The 6,113-nt window shown below is 51.2% G+C and overlaps 1 non-coding gene across 1 annotated transcript; it reads right to left on the bottom strand.

Moving 5' to 3' along the window:
* Window positions 1–244: 244 nt before the first annotated feature.
* On the bottom strand, window positions 245–319 carry TRNAM-CAU (transfer RNA methionine (anticodon CAU)). Its single transcript has one exon. It is a non-coding gene; the product is annotated as a tRNA-Met (tRNA).
* Window positions 320–6,113: the final 5,794 nt, after the last annotated feature.

Here is a 6,113-nt window from a genome sequence, read left to right as displayed (position 1 = left end):
TTCTGTGAATTTAGGGGGAGGTATTTGTGAGTTTCCTGCATTGTGCAGGGGGTTGGACTAGATGACCCTGGAGGTTCCTTCCAACTCTATGATTCTATGAAGATTTTATCAACAATATGAACATATGAAGCTGCTTTATACTTAATCAGACCATCAAAGTCAGTATTGTCTATCAGACTGGCAGCGGCTCTCCAGGGTCTCAAGCTGAGACTTTTCACGCCTACTTGTCTGGACCCTTTTTAGTTGGAGATGCTGGGGATTGAACCTGGGACCTTCTGCTTATGAAGCAGATGCTCTACCACTGAGCCACCATCCCTCCCCTTAATAAAATGGGTACATGTTTCATTTCAAAGTCAACTGTGAGGTATCACGTGGTTCAGTGTTATATTTGTTGAGAAGGATGGTGAAGTATTCATTACAGGTCCAGATGGGTAACCATGTTGGTCTGAAGCAATAGAACAAAGTTAGAATCTAGTCAGGGCTTTTTTTGTAGCAGGAACTCCTTTGCATATAAGGCCACACACCCCTGATGTAGCCAATCCTCCTGGAGCTTACAGCAGGACCTGTAAGAAGAGTCCTGTAAGCTTTTGGAGGATTGGCTACATCAGGGGTGTGTGGCCTTATATGCGAAGGAGTTCCTGCTACAGAAAAAGCCCTGAATCCAGTGGCACCCTTAAAATCAACAAAGTTTTATTCAAGGTATGAGCTTTCTTGTGTGTGCACATGAAAGCTCATACCTTGAATAAAACTTTGTTAGTCTTAAAGATATCAGTGGACTCTAACTTTGTTCTATTCAGTACAGGGTCTTACTCAAAGAACATTTAAACACAAAGAGAATGCATATATGATAAAAGAGATGGGAGAAAGTGATTCCTATGGTAACCCGGAATAAGGCCACTTAGGGCTTTAAAGAGCAGCTGGAAATACTCCAGGAAATGACATCTTTCAGCTGAAACTGATTCAAGGCTCACTATGTAAGCACTCCGTAGCTCTTTCTAGCTACGTTCTGAACCAACTGGAGTTTCTGAAGAGACTTCGAGGATAACCTTCTGTACAGTATGGCACAGTAATCACACCTGAAAGTCACAAGGGGAATGAGGAACTCTGGTACCATCATGATGCAGCTGGCGTACCAGCTGGAGTGAGTAAAAGGTTGCCCTGGCCATGGATACCATCTGAATCATGTGATACCTGAAACTGTTTTCTCCCACTCACTCAAGTGCTTCTAGCCCATATGTTCGTGATCTACAGTTCCCTGATATTTCTCAACCAAACTAGTAAAAGCATACAAGCTTCAGGAGAAGAAAAATAGCTTCCTCTTCTCTAACTGCTTAGGACGAATGCTTGTGTGTACTAAGGCACATGGCAATTTCACATGGAGTGAGGAGGAGGAGGAGGTCAAACAGGTCTCTTTAAAAATGTATAACCAACATCTGCCCAAGCAGTAAATCTAGGGATGCCAGCCTCCAGATGAGCCCTGAGAATCTCCTGAATCTACAGCTCAGCTCCAGGCTACAGAGATCAATTCCCCTGAAGAAAATGGATGCTTTGGAAGATGGCTTTATACCGCACTGAAGTCCCTGTTCTCCACAGGCTCCATTCCCAAATCTAAAGGAATTTCCCAACCCAGAGCTGGCGACCTTTTCCCTACCTCCCTGGCCAGTGACAACCCTAAAATCTAATAGTTACTATGACACACATCACATGTATACTGCCTTATAAATATGATTTATTGCTTCATCCAGTACGAAGAAGAAGAAGACTGCAGATTTATACTCCGCCCTTCTCTCTGAATCAGAGTCTCAGAGAGGCTTACAATCTCCTATAACTTCTCCCCCAACAACAGACACCCTGTAAGGTGGGTGGGGCTGAGAGGGCTCTCACAGCAGCTGCCGTTTCAAGGACAACTCTTGCTATAGCTAAGGCTAACCCAAGGCGATTCCAGCAGCTGTAAGTGGAGGAGTTGGGAATCAAACCCAGTTCTCCCAGATAAGAGTCCACATACTTAACCACTACACCAAACTGGCTAGAGAGACGATCCAGATAATCTACACAGCACCAATGAACACCAGCAATTAGAAAAGGAAATAAAAACTAAAGCAGGTTTTATGGGACCTCCTGAATGCCAATAATGATGGGGTTTTGTGAATGCTGGTAAAGAAAAGGACCAACACTATACAGAAGCCAGGGTTACAGTGAATCCCAGAGTTCAATGGCAGCATTGTGGATTTGAACTCTAAATCACTGTTCAGTATGTTTTGACCAGGGCTTTTTTTGTAGCAGGGACACCTTGCATATTAGGCTACATACCCCTGATGTAGCCAATCCTCCAAGAGTTTACAGGGCTCTTAGTACAGGGCCTACTGTAAGCTCCAGAAGGATTGGCTACATTAGATGTGTGTGGCCTAATATGGAAAGGAGTTCCTGCTATAAAAAAACCCCTGGTTCTGACACAGTAGGCCAAAGAGAGCATGATGGCAAACTCATGGTCACCCCAAATGTTCCATCACCATTTTAAGTGCCAAAAGGGCCAACGGGAGCACACAAACCCCATAGCTGTTTTGACACTTGTAATGATTATTTTTTGCTCTGAGATGTCTTACATTATGCCTTTAGAGAGCATGAATCAGAAAGCTCAGTAAAGTCATGTGCTGGCTTATGTAATAGCTTCTAATAGCCAGTTTGGTGTAGTGGTTAAGTGTGCGGACTCTTATCTGGGAGAACCGGGTTTGATTCCGCACTCCTCCATTTGCACCTGCTGGGATGGCCTTGGGTCAGTCATAGCTCTGACAGAGGTTGCCCTTGATAAGGCAGCTGCTGTGAGAGTCCTCTCAGCCTCCCCCCCCCCTCACAGGGTGTCGGTTGTGGGGGAGGAAGGTAAAGGAGATTGTGAGCTTCATTGAGACTCTAAGATTTGGAGTGGAGGGCGGGATATAAATCCCGTATCATCATCATCATCATCATCATCACCACCACCATCATCATCGTCTATATAAACTAGCCACACCCTATAACCTTGCAGTCTCTTGGATATGAAATTCAGTGAAATCTGTTTTACCCGCCCCACCTTTTTTGGGGGATGCAAAGCTCTTGATAATAAGCTTTAAAATTCAAACTTTGTTATTAAAGTCAACTTAAGAAGAATAGTAATTATACATAGGTTTACACAGAATTGATTTTTATGGAGTATGGCGATGTTCTGTGTATCTATTTAATAAAGTCTTGTTTAATCAGATCTACAGTGATCAGATTATTTTTAAACAAAAGTTTTAATTAATCCCATTGACTATTTCTTGGCTGAGAAATATAAGGTTTCACTTTGAACCTGGAACAAAGAAACCTCAATATCTTCCTTTGAGATGGCTCGGCCCTTCCCAGCCAAGCCGGCGCAGCCGGAGTTCAGGCTGGGGGCCGCTTTTGCCCCCGCGGAAGAATGAGGACAGAGATTGACAGCTAAGTCAATCCGGGGCTTGAGGTGGGCGTGGCGCCAGGGCTATATAAGCCCGGGCCCCGCCCAGAATGAGGGTGGATGTCTTTTGGCTCTCTGACAGAGAGCCTCGTGCGCGGAGCGGCGTCGTTGCGGCCTTCGGAGCCTGGGAGCGTCGAGGGTCGTGCAGTTTGTGGTGCACCGGCTGGCAGCGCAGGCGTGGGCAGCGCAAGCGGCCGGTGATCGTGCGCCGAGGGAGCGTGGTTTGTTGGTGGAAGCAGGGGGCGGATAGCGCGAGCGGCGGCTGTTGACAGGGGGGGCGCCTGGGGGGAACCAGTTGCTGCGGGCGGGCCCGGTCCGCGGCGCGTGTGGCGGCTGTCCGCCGGGCGGTCGTCCTTGGGAAGGCGCGTGCTGGGTGCTAGGCGCTTGCGGCGGCCAAACTTGGAGCCCCTGTCATTTTCGGGCTGAAGCTCCTTGCGCTTAACACACGCTTGGAGAACGTTGCAGAGGGCGGTAATCCTTGGGGCGGCTGAGGGAAGCCCGTGCTTTACTCAGCTGCGTGAGGGGGCATTTTTAAACCCTGTGCTATCCTCCGGCGCGTGCGGTAGCCATTGGGAGGCTGTTGGGCGCCAAGGAAGGCGCGGCAGCCATTTTGGGGCCTTTTGAGCGGCAAGGAAGGCACGGCGCTAGCGAGCTCGGCGCACGCGGCGGCCATTTTTGAGCGGGAGCTGGAAACGGCCATTGGCTGGGTGCCAGTAGCGGCCATTTTACATTTGATTAATACCCCGTGAGGAAGCATTCACAGCGGGGGCGGCCATTTTGAGGAGGCATTCCTAGTGGGGGTGGAGTTGCTTTGCCCTGTGTGCTCCAGTGTAAAAGAGGAACACATCTCCATCTGCTAATTTGCCCTGTGTGGTCCTTGTTAAAGTGGAGCACATCTCTATCTGCTGTTTTGCAGAGAGGTGCTGGTGTGGAGGGGTATTCACTGACTAGCCTCAATAAGGTCGGGGTTATTAATATGGCTCCTAAAAAGGGTCAAGGTAAAAGCAAGGGCAAGCAGCCCGCACGCCCTCCCCGCGTGCGCCCTGCGGATGAGCGGGCCCAGAGTGAGCAAGTCCGGTTGGCCATCATTAACCAGGTTGAGGCTTTAGAGCAGCAACAGCTTGCAGTGGGGGCCCCCATTTGGCAGGGGCGTCGTTGCGCTTCAGGGCGGTCGACGCGCCTTGCTTTTGAAACTGAGATGCTGGCCAGGCTGTCTGCATTGCAGGGTGGAGTGGCGATCCCTGAGCCGCAGCCGGAGCCGGACGATGAGGAAGACCCTGGCGAGGGACCATCTGGTGAACAGCTGAGTGGGGGTGCCGGCGGTGGCTTTGGGACAACAACCCCTGCAGGTGGAGGAACTCCGGTTGGTGCTGGGGGTAAGTTGTTACCACACCAAAATCACGGGTGGCCCTGGGCACCGATACAGTTGCCCGCCCCCCACCCTGGGCTGGGTGGAGGGGCTTGGGGTGCAGGGCAGCCCGGCACACCCGCCGGCCAGTGGGGTGCTGCCCTGCCCTGGTCTTGGGGCCTACAGAGTCCTGGTATGCAGGGACTGGGGTTGGGCAGCACTGGCTTGCAGGTGACGTGTTCACGGGGGGGGCAATGACACCAACAGTTCCCACAGGGCCGCCCCCCCAGGGGGTTCTGCCTTGGGGGGGGCAGCAATACGCCCAGATGCAGGGAATGTCCCCTGCTGGGTTTGGGGGCGGTTGGTTCTACCCGCCGACCCCTTACGCCAGCATACCGGTGCACGCTTTCCCTTTCGGGGACACTTCCCTGCCGCTGGGGGATCATTTAACGGGGGCCACCAGGGAAAGGATCCTTCGCGGAGAGTATGTCGATGTCTTCGGCCTTCTCTATAGAGAACTAGAGAAGAAAAACAAAGACGAACTTGACGAGAAGGATAAAGAAAAATTAAAACGTCGCAAAGTTGACAGGAGTTGGGCAAACTGGCTGCCTGGCTTCTTGATTTTTGCGGGCGTTATTGCTAGGGCGCAGCCTGCCCGGGCCGCTGCCCTTTTTCAATATATTGATATTATATATAGGGCATACACAGACTTCGTCGGTGCAGCGTGGCTGCAATATGACGAAGCCTTCAGGATGAGGGCTGCAGTGAACCCTGGGTTGCCTTGGGACCAAGTCAACCAGCAGCTGTGGCTGCAGCTGATGTCCCCGGCGAGGCCTAATCCTGGCGACAGGTCAGACAGTGGACATTTAGTCCAAAAACAACATCAGCAGCTTGCTGCGGGAGCCCGCCCGTTGGCGGGCCAGCCGGTTCAACCCCGGCTGCTATGCTGGGAGTTCACTTCTAAGGGAGTGTGCACCCGGAAGCTCTGCAAGTTCAAGCACGAGTGCCTGCTGTGTAGCGGGCCTCATGCCCAGTCCGCCTGTAGCAGGTCCAAGCCAAAACCTTGGGGCAAACGTCCCGGGGGCGGTGGTGACAATCAACAGCCTCCTGGAAAAGGGGCCCAGTCCCATTCGGCTGGGGGTCCTCAATAAGTTTTTGAGGGGGTACCCGCGGAAAGCCGATGGGCAATATTTATGGGAGGGGTTTTCATTCGGATTTAGGATCCCTTACCAGGGGCCTAGGGCCCCTTGTTTGGCTCCTAACCTTAAGTCAGTTGTGGGACTTGAACACATAGTC

Source organism: Heteronotia binoei, chromosome 3 (genome assembly GCF_032191835.1).
Source record: "Heteronotia binoei isolate CCM8104 ecotype False Entrance Well chromosome 3, APGP_CSIRO_Hbin_v1, whole genome shotgun sequence".
Lineage (NCBI taxonomy): Eukaryota > Metazoa > Chordata > Lepidosauria > Squamata > Gekkonidae > Heteronotia > Heteronotia binoei.
Note: the sequence above shows the minus strand (reverse complement) of the source record. Positions and strands in the feature narration are given on the sequence as shown.